The sequence below is a fragment of the Chiloscyllium punctatum genome, chromosome 30, assembly GCF_047496795.1.
Source record: "Chiloscyllium punctatum isolate Juve2018m chromosome 30, sChiPun1.3, whole genome shotgun sequence".
In the NCBI taxonomy this organism is placed as follows: Eukaryota; Metazoa; Chordata; class Chondrichthyes; order Orectolobiformes; family Hemiscylliidae; genus Chiloscyllium; species Chiloscyllium punctatum.
This window is the reverse complement of record NC_092768.1, coordinates 59,866,540-59,885,185: the sequence shown is the minus strand read 5'-3', so window position 1 is coordinate 59,885,185 and position 18,646 is coordinate 59,866,540.

The following is an 18,646-nucleotide window of genomic DNA, read 5'->3' as shown; positions in this document are numbered from 1 at the left end:
CTGTATTGTATCAAACTGCTCTGAGGTCTTAAAGGATAAATGCAGACAGAACACCAGGCCCTAGCCTCAATATCGGAAAAAGGGAACGGGAACACAGTCCTGTTGACCCTGCAGAAACCTTCTTCCTAAAATCTGAGAGCTTGTGACAGCATTTTAGCAGCTTTCCCACAGACTGCACAGAAACATCAGGAATGGAGTAGGCCATACAACACATTGAGCCTTCCTCATTGTCGTTCATGTTCAAACATCTCCACAATGCACTTATCCCACACAATGAATATATCCGTTAATGTGATTAACCGTGGGAAGCTATAAAATAGGAAGTGCAGTAGTCCCTTAGGTCCATCGAGTTTGCTCCCAATTAAATACAATGATACCTCGCCCTTTATTTCCACACCGTACTCCTGCTCTCCCACCATCCCTTTCCTGTCTCTAAACCTGTATTTATATTCAGTGTCTTGGTTTCCATGTGCGAGCGCATTCCCCAGGTTCTCCAGTCTCTGAGGGCAGACATTTATTGGCATCTCAGTGCAGAATGGCCTGTCTGTATCTAATACTGTGGCCCCTTGTTTTAGACATCACAGCCTGGGGAATTATCATTCCTGCATCCATTCTGTCTCACCCTGTCAGAGTTTTATATATCTCACTGAGATCTTCACACATTTTCCTAAACCCCATGGAATACAGGCCCAGTCGCCCCCAAACTCTGCTCCCACAGCAAGCCTGTCATCCTAGAGATCGGTCTGGTCATCTTTCGCTGCTCTCCCTTTATAAGGTACAGAGACCAAACCTGCTCGCAATATTGCACAATGTTCAAGATGGGATCTCACTAAGGCCCTGTACAGCTGCAGTAAGACACCCTTACCCCTGGACTCAAATCCCCCTGAAATGAAGGTCAACACCCCATTTACCTTCCTAACTGCTTTCTGCTCCTGCAAATTGCTTTCAGTGACTGGTCTGCAGGGAGATCCAGATCCTTTTCAGTGTGACAGCTCCCCACTTGGTAGGTCTATGTACACTGGGCAGCGTGTGAATGCCATTCCCAGTATTGCCTTCTGGGTTCAGACCTCACTGCGCTGCAGGGACCTCAGAGGCTGCGCAGAAGGAAACAACAAAAAGGAGCAAGCGTCCCTTTGTCGATCAACATGTTTCAAACAATCCCTTTTCAAACGTTAGGCTTCCAGTCTATTGTTCCCACCAAAGGGCACACTGTCACCACTCCCCACATTGCTCTCCATCTGCCACGTATTTGCCCATTCACTCCTCTTGTCTTAGTCACCTTGAAGCTTTTTTACAACCTCCTCACCCACTCACAATCCAACATCCTTTAGTTCTGTCAGCAGCTTGGGATATATTGTATTTGATTCTTGCAACCAAATGTTTAATGGGTAGTGTGAACAAATGGGGCCTGAGCACTGATCTCTGTGATATCCCAGCAACCTTCCTCTGTTACTTTATTTAAATAATATTTATTTCCTGAATCTGGGTGTGACTGGCTGGGTCAGCATTTATTGCCTGTCCCTAGTTGCCCTTGAGAAGGTGGTGGTGAGCTGCCTTGTTGAACCGCTGCAGTCCACTGTGGATTCAGTGACAGTAACACCATTGAATGACAAGGGGCAAGTTAGATTGTATTTTATTGGTGATGGTCACGGTCTGGCATTTGTGTGGCATCAATATTACTTGCCATTTGTCAGCCTGGATACTGTCCAGATCTTGTAGCATTTGGACATGGCCTGCTTCAGTATCTGAAGAACTACAAATGTTGCTGAACATGGTGCAATCATTGGAGAACATCCCCACTTCTGACATTAGAAAAGAGGCAAGGTCATTGCTCAAGCAGCCCGGAAGAAGTATGGGTCTAGGCCACTGCCCGAGGGACTCCTACAGATTTATCCTGGAGCTGTGTTGACGGACTTTCATCCACCATGACCACCTTCCTACGTGTCAGGTATGATTCTAACCAGCGGGGAGTTTGCCCTGATACCCATTGATTCCAGTGTTGCTAAGGCCCCTTGATGCCACACTTGGTCGAAGACAGCCTTGTTTTAAAGGGCTATCACTCTCACCCCACCTCTGGAATTCGCTCTTTTGTCCATGTTTGAACCACGGTAATGAGGTCAGGAGCTGTGTGGCCCTGGTGGAGCCCAAACTGGGCGTCATTGACCAGGTTATTCCTGAGCAGGTGCTGCTTGAAAGCACTGAGACCTTCCACCACTTTACTGATGATCGAGAGTAGACAGATGGGGTGGTAATTGGCCGGATTGGACTTGTTCTGCTTTTTATGTACAGGAGATACTTGGGGTAATTTTCGACGTAATCGGGGAAATGTCATTGTTGTAACTGTATTAGAACAGCTTAGCTAGGGCAGTGACAAGGTCTGGAGCACAACTTTTCAGTACTATTGCCAGAGTGTTGTCAGAGTATGTACCCTCTGGGGTATCCACTGTCTCCAACTGAATCTGGATATCGCGTGGACTGAACCAAATTGGCTGATGACTGGTAACTGAATTGCTGAGGACCACTGGAGGAGGCTGAGGTGGATCATCCACTCAGCACTTCTGACTGAAGATTGTTGCGAATGCATAAACGTTATCTTTTGCACTGAAGTGCTGGTCTCTTCCATCATTCAGGATGGAGATACTTGTGGAATCTCCTCCTCCAATGACTTGTTTAATTGTCCATAACTATTCTCAACTAGAAGTGGAAGGACTGCAGAGACCTGAACCGTTCCTTGTGGAATCACTTAGACTGTCTGTCACTTACTGCTTGTGCTGTTTGGTGCACAAGCAGTCCTGGTTGGTGGCTTCATCGGGCTGGCACCTCCTTTTCAGGTATGCCCGGTGCTGCTCCAGCCCTCCTGCACACTCCATTGAATCAAGGTTGATCCTCTGTCTTGATGGTAATTGTTGTGAGGGGGATATGCCAGGCCATGAGGTTGTGGTTGAGTACAATTCTGCTGCTATCGATGCCCCACAACAAGTTATGGCAACCCAGATTTGAGCTGCTAGATTTGTTTGAAGTCTGTTCTATTTAGCACGGTGATAGTGCCACCCAGAATTATGGAGGTTATTCTCAATGTGAAGGTGTGACTTTATCTCCACAATGACTATGCAGTGGTTACTCTTACCTGATACTGTCATGGACAGATACTTGTGCAACTGGCCGATTAGTAAGGCTGTGGTCAAATATGGATTTTCCCTCTTTTGGGTTCCTTCACCACGTGCCATCGACCCAGTATATCAGTTATATCCTTCAGGACACGGCCAGCTCAATCAGTAATGCTGCAGCTGAGCTACCCTTGATGGTGGACATTGACATCCCTCACCCAAAGTACGTTTTGTGCCCTTGCCACCCTCAGAGCTTCCTCCAAGTGTTGATCAGCATAGAGGAGTACTGACACATCAGTTGAGAGAGGCTGGGTCATGGTAATCAGCAGGAGGTTGCCTTTCCCATGTGTAAACCTAATTTTTCGTTTCCTATTTGCTTGTGTTTAGATTACATTGCATTACAGTGTGGAAACAGGCCCTCCGGCCCAACAAGTCCACACCAACCCGCCGAAGCGCAACCCACCCATACACCTACATTTACCCCTTACCTAACACTACGGGCAATTTAGCATGGCCAATTCACCTGACCTGCACATCTTTGGACCGTGGAAGGAAACCGGAGCAGGCGGAGGAAACCCACGCTGACAGGGGACGAATGTGCAAACTCCACACAGTCAGTCACCTGAGGCGGGAATTGAACCCGTGTCTCTGGCGCTGTGAGGTAGCAGTGCTAACCACTGTGCCACTGTGCCACCCAATTCTTCCCAATTCCTTTCACTTTAACTTTTCTTATGATGTTAGTGGGAGAGTTCTGAAAAAGGATCCTCTTGAATATCCAACTATACGTTATCCATTAGCTCCTCGTTGCCTACGTCCACAAGAATCATCTTCAAACCATTCCAAAAAATGTTTGCCACTTATGGTTTTCGTTTCATCGATGCATTATCATCCTCCCCAGTTTTCCCATTACCTTCTATATATCCAGTAACACGTTCTTTATAATTGAGCCCAACAGACACCCGACCGCGGATGACAAGTTACTGATCTGTAGTTCACCACTCTCCATCTTCATCCTTTCTTAAACTTTTGGATAATATTTGTAACCTTTGCCTTATCCAGATTGGCTAAATATCTTTCGGGAATGTATTGGAAAACAACGTAATAATCTGCGATGCAATCAATATGCCTATTGCTGCTTCCTCTGAAATTCTTGTATGAAGTACATCTGATCTGTCAGATTTATACTCAATCCAGCTTTCTTTTAAAACATGACCCCAACACTGATAAGAATGATCTTAGACTTTACTTACACAAGTCCCATGGTCACTTGGTATTTCTGGGAGAATTTCTGGATATTCTGCCTTGAAGATAGACACAAAGAAACTGTTTCTTTTCCCTGCGATTTCTCTGTTGTCTTCAATAAATTATTCTGTCCGCTCACCCACTGTTCCATATTTGACCTTGTTTTTACTTTTGTTTCATAAACTGATGTACTTTTTTTTTAGCAGTCTTTATGTTTTTCTTTTGTTTGTATGCTTTTTCGCTTTTTGATTTTCTTTTCTTGGTCATCCGTTACTGGGTCCTATATTTCTCCGAATCCCCTGGCTTACTACGGTACTTGGCATTTTTCGAAGCTAATTCCTGTGATCTAACAGATACTTGAAGGTGAGGCTGAAAGGGTTAGGTCGGAGAGGCGGGTGGATTAGATTGATCGGAAGGAAGATGAACACATAGGAACGTTCAAAAGGGGGGAGGATGCTGAGTTGGAAGATTGGACTGGGTAAAGGTGGAGTTAGGGTAAATGGGGAAACTGGTGAAACCTACATTAATCCCCTGTGGTTGGAGGGTCCCAAGGTAGAAGAGGAACCTTTCTTTATCCATGCTTCGGGTGGTTAGGTTTTGGCAATGGATGAGGCCCAGGACGATCACGTCCTTGGCAGAGTGGAAAGGGGAGTGAAAGTGTTCAGCCACAAGGCGGTGGAGTTGGTCAATGTGGCTATCCCAGATATATTCTCTGAAATGATCCACCTGCCTTACCAATGTAGAGAAGACCACACTGGCTTTAATGTATGTAGTAGATGAGGCGTTCTGTCTCCCTTCATCACCTTTCACTTTCAACCCCACCTTCATCTACCTATCGCATTCCGAGCTACCTCCCTCCTGCCACACCGCCTTCTCATTTATCTCTCAGCCCCCTTCATCATAAGCCTCATTCCTGATGAAGGGCTTATGCCCAAAACGTCAATTATCCTGCTCCTAGTACGCTGCCTGACTGTGCTTTTTCAGGACCACACTCCTCGACCCTGATCTCCACCATCTGCAGTCCCCAGTTTCTCCTCACACCTTCAGGGCTTGCATGATTCAGATTTATAACAGTTACTTCAAATAAAACAAAAACTACCGTGTACTCAAACAGCATAAAAGAAAACCAATGCATTGTGGTCACTGTTCCCAAAAGGTCCTTTACAGCAAAGTTTTCAATTAGTTCTTTTGATCATTCAACATCAATTTCTAAATAACCTGATCTCTCGCTCCGTGCTCGACAAAATGTTAATGCCACCATCTAACACATGCTCATGAAATCCATTTTCCCAGCATTAGCATTCAGTTGGGTTAACACAGTTTAGATATAATGTAAACAGTACGTTATTACTGCAGTAGCCACAAATGTGTATATCTCATTTCCCGTTTTATAACATGTCCAGCATTTGTATTGCAGCTTTCACTTTGATATATAACTCCCATCAATGTTTCCTTCTCCTTGCTGTTTTTGCACTCCACCTTACTAGATTCTGGAGAATCTGAGCGATGTGGGATTTGGGGAGATTAATGGTAGAGATCATCTCGCCACATCATTTATGATCTTCTTAAGCATCATTGTGACATTTTCTCCAGATCTCCCGTTATGCTGATGGAGTAGAGAAGGACAATAATCGTTCATAAATGCTCTGTATTTCGCCAGAGAGCTGAGACAGCTCTAACCTTGGTGGGAACCCTACAGCAGGCTGGTAAAGTGTTGCTGCTGCTGTACAGGATCTTAGTGTGATCACATCTGTAGTAGTGTGTACAGATTTCGTCTCTTCAATGAAGAAAGGATGTTATTATATTGGAAGCAGCTCAGAGATGGTTTCCTCAGCTGATTCCTGCAATGAAGGTGCGAGCTTATAACGAAAGGATGATCAGGTTGATCCAATAGCCATTGGAGTTTACAAAAATTTAGGATGATCTTATTTCAACATAGATGACAGGAAGGAGTCAACAACTGAAGAGAATTACACAGATCGTGAGGGAATCCATTCCGTCCTCCAGCCTGTTACACAGGAACAACAGGAGGATATTCAGGCCTTCGAGCCTGTTACACCAGAATAGGACGACACTGTTCAGCCCCTCGAGCCCGATGTATATTTATAGGAGGAGGCCAATCAGCCGCTTTCGAATCTATAACACTGGCCCCAGATTAGGCCATGCAGCACCAGTATCCTGTTACACAGCAACAGGATCAGCCCATTCAGCCTCCTCAAGTCCGTAACATAGGAACTGAAAGTGGTCACACAATGACTGGAGATTGTTACACTGGGATAACAGGAGGCCATTCAGACCCACCGAGTCTGTTGCAAGGGAAATGTGTTAGGATAAAAACTATCTGAGAATTTTTTCATGAGAAAGGAGGAGGTAATTCAGACACGTGTCTGTTGTGTAGGAACAAGAGAAGACCAATCGCTCCCTTGGTCCCATCTCTGGGATACATGAGGAGACCGTTCAGTATCTCCACCGATTATGGAGAAATATGAGAAGACCCATCAGACCCTCAGAATGTTACACAGCAACGGGAAGATTCCATAATCCCCCACGCCTCTAACGCATCAACAGGAGGTGGTCATTCTGGCCTTACAGATGACAATATGGGAATGCCAGAAAGACTTCATCCCATCGATTTTGTACAACTGCAGGATGATGAGTCCAGTCAGCCACACATACCACTTATGCAGCAATTGGAGTAGACCTCTTAAAACCCTTTTGCCCATCAAACAGGAATTCAAAGGAAACGTAAAGGTTCTAGAAAGGGAAGAACTTATAATAACTGAATACATTAGGGAGTAAAATGTAACAATAATGTATTGTAATTTAAGGCAAATTATTAGAATCCATTGTTGAGGACATTTGCAAACTAAACCACAATCCATCGGACTCAACATGGTTTTACAAAAGATAAACCATGATTGAAGTGTTTTCTTGAGTTATTTAAAGATGTGACAAACAAGGTGGATAGTGGGAATCCTGGAGATGGAGTATATCTGGTCTTCGTGAAGGATTCAGATACGTCCCTTCTCCAAAGAGTGGGTGGTAAGATCAGACAGCATCAGTTTAGGAGTAATTTATTCGCTTGGATGGAGGATTGGTTAACCAACAAAATGCAGTCAGATTAATTAAATGTATCATTTTTTATTGGAAAATGCAATTTTTTGGGTGCCATAGATTTCAGTTCTCATGCCTCAACCATTTGGGATCGATATTATTACTCGGTTGACGGGATAGAAAATACTATAGCTACATTTTCAGATGACACTAACATTGGTGGAAAGTTACTTCAGAATGATGATGCAAGAGATTTAAAAATTATATGGATAGTTTGGGAGAATGGGCCAACATTTGGCAATGAAAATTAAAGTGTATAAATATGGGGGTATTCAAGTTGGCCAGCCTAATAAAAAGGCAAATTATTATCTAAATGGAGAGAAACTTCAAAGTGCTTAAGTACAGAGGGATCTGGGTGCCTGCTTGCATATCATAGAAAACTTGTACTTCAAATACTGAGAAATGCAAGCATAACTTCATCGTTTATTTGTAAAAGGATAGAGTAGAAAGGTAGGGAGTGTTGGTGTAGCTATGCAAGGCATTAGTGAGGCTACAACTGGAGTACAGTTTGGGTGTCCTGCAGAATGAGGTATTTCCAATTGGAGGCAATTCAGAAGAGCTTCATTAGAAAAATTCCATATTTGAAGTGTTTGTCTTATGAAGAGAAATTGAGCAGTTCAGGCCTATACTCTCGAGTTTATAAGAACGATAGGAGAGCTCATTGAGGTCTGTAAGATGCGAAATATAATTGAAAGTGTAGATGTGGAGTAGATTTTTTTTTCATCAGCTACAATCTCCAACAAGAGACTAGAGTTTGACGATGGAGAGGTAGCAGGGATGTGGAACAGAGTCCGCGATGACAACAGTCATGATTGTATTCCATGGCGGAGCAGATTCGAGGGGTTGGATTCCTGACTGATTCTCCTCGTTCATATTCAGCTTTTCCACTGTGTTACACAGTAATGGGAGGATTGTGTATCAAACAGGAAGCTGGCTCTCCGGATAAATCAGTCTAAATCAGTTTGACAGAACGTCACCAGTGGAGTCACACAGTGACCAGTGCAGGGTCCTCAACTATTTACCATCTATATCAATGACCAGGAGGATGGAACAGATATAGAGATACTGAGTTTGGTCATGTTGCTGCGATAAGCAAGAGATTAAATTATCAAGAGATGTAAAGGCAATGGATAATAATTTGGCAGGTGCAATATAACATGATATAATCTGACATTTCATTTACAGGAATAATGGAAGGCAGTATGTTACTGAAATGGAGAGGGATTACAGGACTTAATGATACTGTGTACTGGGGGTTTCACGCAACCCCGTTCAGACATGGGAGGTTTTGCTCCGTCCCTGATCGTCTGCTCCCAGACACTCCAAGTGACCCCATTGCTCTCCGTACACATGGAATGTTTTGAAGTGTTTGGTTGGTGATGGGGATGCTGTTTTCAAACATTTATTAAGGGGTCGGCCTTTATCCAAGATACATTCATTCATTTCTACATGGAGACCCGAAGACGATTGGAATGCTGTCTGCTTGTGAATGAAGGAACTGTGGCTGCTGTCAGGACAGACGTATTCACCAACATAGTGTACTGTGCATGTACACACGGTAACATGAACAGAGAGAGAGCTCCTTCAGTTCCTCTACCTCTCCCCATTGACGTGGGTACTCTGCAGATGCCATGTACACCATCGGGAATCCCATTATACTGGATACACCCGGCAGCTCCCTGCTGTGGGGGAAACGATGTATTTACCTCATCCACCATATATATCCTCCATCAATGGTTACATTGATGGCAACATACTGGGAGATGATGGCTATGTCACCCAGTCCTGTTTGGAAAGTTCCAGAACATAGAAGCTGAATGAAACTGTAACCCGAACAGCCACTGGCAGCACCGTCCTTTCCCCTGGGGTGAAGCTGCAGGACGCGTTAAAGGAGGTGACACTGCTCTGTGACCAGTTCCTTGTTCAATCAGTGTCCCCTCACACTCTGCTCCTGGATTAAGTGTAGCTTGCGAGGCTGTGAATGGAAAACTCGGGTGGGTCCAAAAGATCCCTTTCCACACATACACTAACTCTGTGTTTTCAGAGTTTCCCCACTCTGTAACCTTTGCTCCATTTGTTGCTCATGTTACTGACCTAGATGCTGTAACTACAGTCCCCAGGCTCCACCCAAAGATGGGTCAGCAAATCCTCATGTCTCCCTGAATGTCTCAGGCAGCTCACAGCACAACCTCCAGCAAACCATCCCCAACCCCTCCACTAAATGTTCAATAAGAGTCAGTCAGAAACTCCTCATCTATAAGTGTTGTGGACCAGACCAGATCCCTGCAAAATATTTTAAGAAGGTCGCTTCGACCCAAACCTTTCCTTATTTTAAAAATAGATGTAAAATTTGCGTTCCAGATATGTTGTGACTGGTCAAACCACTCGACTTTAAGCAAAATATAATCTATTCAAATGCTTTAGTTAAAATACAATTAAAGAAAAGAACATTTTGAAATAGCTTATATGTTTGAAAATTTACACAAACAATAGATACGTACCTTCTTTGTATACACTGCTTGGCACAAAGATATATTCAAATACAGATCCTTACATGCAGTTTTCCAATCGAAGAGATATCAACATCAACAGAGATCTCAGAGAGAAAAGCAGCTGGGGATCATGTATTGAAACTTCCAATCCTTTCCGGGATCCCCAACAGCTTCTGAATGCTGCAGCTAAAAGCAAACCGAGAAAACCTGGTCTGGGAGAGCTGGCCACTGCCCTTCCATTGTTACCAATGTTTTAATAAAACCTAAAGGCTTTCTCAATTATTTACTTAAACTGTTTTCAGACAGCAGTTCTGCACCTCTGTCTTTATAACCTCTCTTCAAAAAAAAATCCCAAGATAAAATAACCTTTTTATAGTGATAGTATACTCACAACTCCACCTTTAATAAAATGATCCATCAATATACAAAAAGGGATTCATTTTACACCTCCTAATCTTCCTCTATGAGTAGACTGGCGGGAATGACAGGATTACCTTACACTGAAAGACTGAAGTGACTGGGCTTGTATACCCTTGAGTTTAGAAGACTAAGAGGGGATTTGATTGAGACATAAAGGTTTATGAAAGGATTGGACACTCTGGCAGCAGGAAACATGTTTCCGCTGATGGGTGAGTGCCGAATCAGAGGGCACAGCTTAAAAATACGGGGTAGACCATTTTGGATAGAGATGAGGAGAAACTTCTTCACCCAGAGAGTGGTGGCTGTGTGGAATGCTCTGCCCCAGCGGGCAGTGGAGGCCCAGTCTCTGGATTCATTTCAGAAAGAGTTGGATAGAGCTCTCAAAGACAGTGTAATCAAGGGTTATGGAGATAAGGCAGGAAGAGGATACTGATCAGGAATGATCAGCCATGATCCTATTGAATGGTGGTGCAGGCTCAAAGGGCAGAATGGCCTACTCCTGCACCTATTGTCTGTTGTCTATTGACTGCAATGCATATATATTACATTGACTCTGAGCATACAAATGTTCACAACGAGATTCGGTTTCAGTCATTTTACTCCTGCCACAAAATGCCTTTGTCTTTCTTCACTCAAGTCTCCACAACGTGTCAAAACTTAGGTTTTCTAACCCTGTCATATGTATAATTTCATATTGAATGGCGGAAATAATAAGCTCAGTCGACACAGACTGGTATCCCAAAACTTCTCCAAAAAACTATAAGGGGTCACGATCAGTGAAAACGATTTGTCTCAGATACGTTATTTGTAATTTAAATGCTGAAATGTTGTAACGCCAACACCAAGCTCAAGGCCTCCTTCCCCATTGTGAAATAAATCTGTTGATGTTTCCATTAGACACTCCAACCACACGTTACATAATGGAGCACTTCTCATCTCTCCAATAGTCCTTCTGAATGAAGTAGCTCCTCATGTCTCAGCAGAAAAGAATTACATCCTTCTTTACCTCTTAATGCTGTAACTTCTTTACGTACTACTCCTGGCCTATGCCAGTAAACCTTTCTCTCACAGGGATATGTTCTAAAAAAATCTCACACATTCTTCTCAATCTCTCACAGAAACCAAACTTTGATTTCTGAACTCAATCATGGGGCCATTTTAGCTTCTAACCTTCCCATTGTTACTCTCTGCTCTAACACATGAGTTCTCATGAATGCAGGAAGTAAATTGTTAAACTTCTCGAAAATAAGAATCACTTTAAGGGTCATAGGTTTGCTCTGTTTTAATACCCTTCCCCACCTTTCAAAATTTGTTTGATCCTTTCAAACACAACGTGCGTTTAACCAGGCATGCTATTTTAGATTCCTGAAACACTGTCTGTCAGCTTCTGGCACAAGCTCATATGCACTTCAAATGGCTTTCTTTACCTCCTCATACTCAGCAGATACCTCCTCTGATAGGGATGCAAATGCCTATCAGCTTTGTTTGAAACAACTAAATCCACATGTTCTCTGGCAACTGCATTTTTTAGCCACTTTCTGAAATGATGTTAAAAAGGCTCCCTCCATCATTCTCATCAAATTTAGATAATACCTGGATGTATTTAAACAGATCCCCATCAGTCCTTTGGCTATATAGGGTTGCTCATCCTCACTATCCTCCTTATCCAGCCGACTGTCTGCCTTCATCTCCACCATCTATGTCAACTTTCCTCTCTAATTACTAACTTTTGAAGTTGAAACTCTCTGCTTTTCTTCTCTCTGTTTCTCTCTTTCGTCTTCATTTCCTTTTCTTTTATTTCTACTTTTCATCATAATTCAAACAGTTTCAATTCCTTCTCATATTCAAGGTGCCTCATTTGAAATTGAATTCTAGCCATTTTAAAAGATTCTGATGGTGTTTCCACCAAATGTAATTGCCGAGCTCTAGCTGTAATTATCTCTCATTTTCGCACAGACAAACACAACCCCAACTCCAGCTTGTCTGTCAATTCCTACAGCTTCCCTTCATTACCTTTTGTAAAACCCCTAACTTTACTTCTTCCACAACCAGAGAACTCTTAGTGAATGAAATTGTCTTTATAGTCAACACACTGTTTAAACCAACCGAATTCAACATCCAGAACCAAAGAAACTAACAACGACCATACGCGACCTTTGAACCCAATAGCCTCCCAGTGCATACTCTCCAGTGTTTGCATGAGCTTATTCTGGATTCCGAATCAGAGTTGATGATCTGGAATCTGAGCTTCAAACGCTGCGGCACATCCGGGAGGTGGAGAGTTACCTGGATGCTTTGTTTCAGGAGGCAGTCACACCTGGGAGATTAAGTAATTCACATTCAGCTAGTGATCAGGCACAAAAGAGTGTGACTGTAAGTGAGGCAGGTAGGGGGAACCGGAGTTCAGGAGTGGAGGAGCCTCAGCCCTTGACCTTGTCCAACAGGTACGAGATTCTTGCTCCCTGTTCGGATGAGGAAAAGGGATCTGGACAGGATGAGCCAACTGACCAAGGCACCATGGTGCAGAAGGCCATTCAAGAGGGGGGAGCTAATAGACAAGAAGTAGTTATAGGGGATTCTATAATTAGGGGGACAGATAGTATCCTTTGCAAGCCAGATCGGGAGTCTCGCATGGTATGTTGCCTGCCCGGTGCCAGTGTGTGAGACATCTCTGACCGGCTTGAAAGGATATTGGAGCGGGAGGGGGAGGATCCAGTTGTTGTGGTCCACGTTGGTACCAACAACATAGGCAAGACTAGGGTGGAGGACCTGTTTGGGCATTACGAAGCACTAGGCAGGAAATTGAAGCACAGGTCCTCAAGGGTCATAATCTCCGGATTACTTCCCGAGACACGTGCCAATTGGCATAGGGACAAGAAAGTTCGGCAAGTAAACACGTGGCTAAGGGATTGGTGTGGGAAAGAGGGATTCCACTTTATGGGACATTGGCATCAGGTTTGGAACAGGGGGGATCTGTACCATTGGGACGGTCTCCACCTGAACCGATCAGGTACCAATGTTCTAGCGAAGAGGATAAATAGGGTGGTCAGTAGGACTTTAAACTTCTGAGTTGGGGGGAAGGGAAAGTGAAAGCGACAGGGAGTATGGAGGTAAGTGGAAAGATAAGCAGCAGGATAGCATGTTTGCAGGCGGATTTAAAATTGAGGCAGACTGAGAATGCAGAAAAAAGCAAGGATAACTTAGGACATATGACTTCCAACATCTCGAATGATAAGGAAGTTAGCATTAAGGCACTTTACCTGAATGCTCGTAGCATTCATAACAAAGCCGATGAACTAATGGCACAGATAATAGTGAATGATTATGATGTAGTAGGCATCACAGAGACTTGGTTACAGGGGGGCCAGGACTGGCAGTTAAACCTCCATGGTTTTTCAACTGATCGAAAAGACAGAGGGGTGGGCAGAGGGGGTGGGGTTGCCTTGTTAGTTAAGAACAAAATTAAATCTATGGTATTGAATGACATAGCGTCGGATGATGTGGAGTCTGTGTGGGTGGAAATGAGGAACCACAAAGGCAAAAAAACCATAATTGGAGTTGTGTATAGACCTCCTAACAGTGGTCAGGACCAGGGACGCAACATGTACCGGGAAATAGAGAAGGCATGTCAGAAAGGCAAGGTCACGGTGATCATGGGAGACTTCAATATGCAGGTGGACTGGGTAAATAATGTTGCTAGTGGATCTAAAGAAAGGGAATTCATGGAATGCTTACAGGATGGCTTTTTGGAACAGCTTGTCATGGAGCCCACAAGAGAGCAGGCTATTCTGGACCTAGTGCTTGGCAATGAACCAGACTCTATAAAAGATCTTAAAGTAAGGGAACCCTTAGGAAGTAGCGACCATAATATGGTAGAGTTCAGTCTGGAGTTTGAAAGGGAGAAGGCAAAATCTGATGTAATGGTGTTACAGTTGAATAAAGGTAATTATGAGGGCATTAGAGAGGAACTGACTAAAATAGACTGGAAGCAGAGGCTAACCGGGAAGACAGTAGAGCAAAAATGGCAGGAGTTTGTAGGTATAATTGAGGACACTGTACAGAGGTTCATTCCCAAGAAAAGAAAGATTAACCGGGGAGGGATTAGACAACCTTGGCTGACAAAGGAAGTTAGTAAATGTATTAACGAAAAAGAGAGATCCTATAAAGTGGCTAAGAACAGTGGGAAATCACAAGATTGGGAAGGATACAAAAGCAAACAGAGGATAACAAAGAGTGTAATAAGAAATGAGAGGATCAAATATGAAGGTAGGCTAGCCAGTAATATTAGAAATAATAGGAAAAGTTTCTTTCAGTACAGAAGAAACAAACGACAGGCAAAAGTAGACATTGGGCCACTTCAAACTGAGGCAGGAAGCCTAGTGATGGGAGATAAGGAAATAGCAGGAGAACTTAACAAGTACTTTGCGTCAGTTTTCACAGTGGAAGACATGAGTAATATCCCAAAAATTAAAGGGTGTCACGGGGCTGAGTTGAGTATGGTTGCCATTCCGAAAGAGATAGTGCTAGAAAAGTTAAAAAGTCTTTAAATTGATAAATCTCATGGCCCCGATGGGATACACCCGAGAATTCTGAGAGAGGTGGCTGAGTAAATAGCAGAGGCATTGGCTGAGATCTTTCAAGAGTCACTGGAGTCAGGAAAGGTCCCGGATGATTGGAAGATGGCTGTTGTAACCCCCTTGTTCAAGAAAGGATCAAGGCAAAAGATGGAAAATCATAGGCCAATCAGCTTAAACTCGGTTGTTGGTAAAATTCTAGAATCCATCATTAAGGATGAGGTTTCTAAATTCTTGGAAGAGCAGAATCTGATTAGAACAAGTCAAGATGGATTTATTAAAGGGAGGTCATGCCTGACAAACCTGTTGTAATTTTTTGAAGAGGTAACAAATAGGTTAGACCAGGGAAACCCAGTGGATGTGGTCTATCTCGACTTTCAAAAGGCCTTTGATAAGGTGCCACACGGGAGGCTGCTGAGCAAGGTGAGGGCCCATGGTGTTCGAGGTGAGCTGCTGGGATGGATTGAGGATTGGCTGTCTAACAGAAGGCAGAGAGTTGGGATAAAAGGTTCTTTTTCAGAATGGCAGCTGGTGACGAGCGGTGTCCCCCAGGGTTCGGTGCTGGGACCACAGCTGTTCTCATTATATATTAATGATTTGGATGAGGGAACCGGGGGCATTCTAGCGAAGTTTGCCGATGATAGGAAGTTAGGTGGACAGGCAGGTAGTACTGAGGAAGTGGGGAGGCTACAGAAGGATCTAGACAGGTTGGGAGAGTGGTCCAGGAAATGGCTGATGGAATTTAACGTGAGCAAGTGCGAGGTCTTGCACTTTGGCAAAAAGAATAAAAGCATGGACTACTTTCTAAATGGTGAGAAAATTAATAAAGCCAAAGCACAAAGGGATCTGGGAGTGCTAGTCAAGGATTCTCTAAAGGTAAACATGCAGGTTGAGTCCGTGATTAAGAATGCGAATGCAATGTTGTCTCTTATCTCAAGAGGGTTGGAATATAAAAGCAGAGATGTACTACTAAGACTTTATAAAGCTCTGGTTAGGCCCCATTTGGAGTACTGTGTCCAGTTTTGGTCCCCACACCTCAGGAAGGACATACTGGCTTTGAAACGTGTCAAGTGGAGATTCACATGGATGATCCCTGGAATGACAGATCTAGCATATGAGGAACGGCTGAGGATACTGGGATTGTATTCATTGGAGTTGTATTCATTGTATTCATTAGAAGATTAACGGGAGACTTACTATAGACGTACAAAATAATACATGGCTTGGAAAAGGTGGATGCTCGGAAATTGTTTCCGTGAGGTGAGGAGACTAGGACCCCTGGACACAGCCTTAGAATTAGAGGGGGTCATTTCAGAACAGAAATGTGGAGACATTTCTTCAGCCAGAGAGTGGTGGCCCTGTGGAATTCATTGCTACGGAGTGCAGTGGAAGCCGGGACGCTAAATGTCTTCAAGGCCGAGATTGATAGGTTCTTGTTGTCTAGAGGAATTAAGGGCTACGGGGAGAATGCTGGTAAGTGGAGCTGAAATGCGCATCAGCCATGATTGAGTGGCGGAGTGGACTCGATGGGCCGAATGGCCTTACTTCCACTCCTATGTCTTATGGTCTTATGGTCTTATGGATTCTCTACTTTCCTCCCACAATCCGAAAGTGTGCATATCAGGTGAATTGGCCATGCTAAATTGTTTGTAGTTTTCAGGGATGTGTGGGTTGGGTGCCTTAGTCGGGGTAAATGTGTAATAATAGGGTAGAGGAATGGGTCTGGGTAGGTTACTCCTCGGAGGGTCGGTGTGGACTTGTTGGGTCGAATGGCCTGTTTACACACAGTAGGGATTGTAATTCTAAACCCAATTTAATATTATCGATTTAGGACCAGCCAAGAAACCCCAGTTTGCTATAGACCAACCAGACTGACTCAAACTAGTTTAATGAGGTGGTTTGGATGCGAACCTTTTCTTATTTTAAAGGAAGATGTGAAGTGGGTGTTCCAGATGTGATGGTACTCGTCAAACCACTCACCATTAAGCAAAACACAATGTATTTAAACACTCTAATCAAAATCCATACACAATGAAGAGGAATTTAGACTAACTTAACTATTGGAAACCATAACAGAATAATGGATACAGTACCTTCTACAAATGAACTGTTCCAATATACTACAATCACCTAAACACACCCCTTGGCAAAAAGGAACATTCAAACATGCATTCTTGCATACAGTTCTCCAATCCAGGAGGAAAGAGCATCAAGTGAGCTTCCAGAGAGAATAGCAGCTAGGGATAATTTTTAAAAAACTTACACCAGTTCTGGGACCCCAAGCACCAGGTGATTGTTATTGCTACAATGAAAAGAAACCTAGAAAGCCTGGTCTATGCGAGCTGGCCATTGTTACTACTATTTATTAATATCCCTAAAATCCCCGGAAGTTATTAACTTGAGCCGTTTTCTGTAGGAAGTTTGGCCTTTAAGATCTCTTACTAAAAATAAGGAGAAAATAACCTTTTATTTAAAAAGTGACAGCATTGTCAAGCAATTTAGATCCCTGGTCCTTTACTCAGTGGTCTTCCTCGTGTTACTGATCGCAAGGTCTCCTGAGAGGGACAGCCACAGGTACACACAAAGGTACAAGGATGTGTCTCATAACTTCTGAAACACACCTGTCCATGAACCATCACATGGGACTCACCGGGAAGTGAACAACAGCCTAACACACGCCATTTCATTATTTCTGAGCTACACAATGCCAGCACTCGATACACTAGGGAGACAAAACCGAAGGCCAGGGAAAGATACAAAGGGACAGAGAGATTTACAGTAAAGACAGAAACAGGCAGTTAATTAACTGAAAAGATGTTGTGGAAATATGGGGAAAAAGACAGGGCATTGGGACTAACTGCAGAAGTGAGATCTTCGTGAGTAATATTACAAGAATGAGAACATTGAATACAGGCATTGTCAGATCAGCTTGAATGGTTTGTAACATCAAATTCTGAATCTGCTTCACAAAATACCACAAACAATCATAAACTGGGACAAGATGACAGCCCAGCATGGACAGCTGTGCACACCATGCTAGTGTGTTGCTCAGTGAACTGCACTATCTGGAGAATATTGCAAACTTTACGAACATATGCTAACTATACTCGCATCAGATAACTGCCTATAATGGGAAGGTTTGCTCTCTCTGTGTGTTCATCAGAGACTGAGTGAGTGTGCGCGATAGGTGTGGTTGAATGCGAAACTCATTATATGAGAAGGAACGCACATGGAGAAAACAATTTTAAATAAGAACAGCTGGCAGGCTATTTGTTTATCAATAGAGAGAACGAGGGAAGTTTCATGTACAGATGAGGTAAAGTACTTGAGAATGTTAAAATAAAGGCATTGCCAGACACAACAGTAATATACATCCGCGTGCACATGAATGACAGATGGATGGGAGTTTGGTGTGAGTTCGAATCAGATTTGCTTCGGTAGGTTTGAAGCCAGGAGCGTCAGCAGCAGATTATTGGCTTCATTAAGCCTGTACTTCATAGCTCAAGGTTCAAACAGCAGATGGAATAAACCATTGAGATATATTCTGGAGTAGTGAGTAGTTCAAGTTAAAAATGTCAGGGAATGGTGTCAAGAAACAGCTCATTGTCAAAGGGATCTCAAAGTTGTGACTTGTCTGCTTCAACTGCAGATATTGGCCAGGGATGGGATGGAGACAGTGGAAGTAAGTGGACTTTGT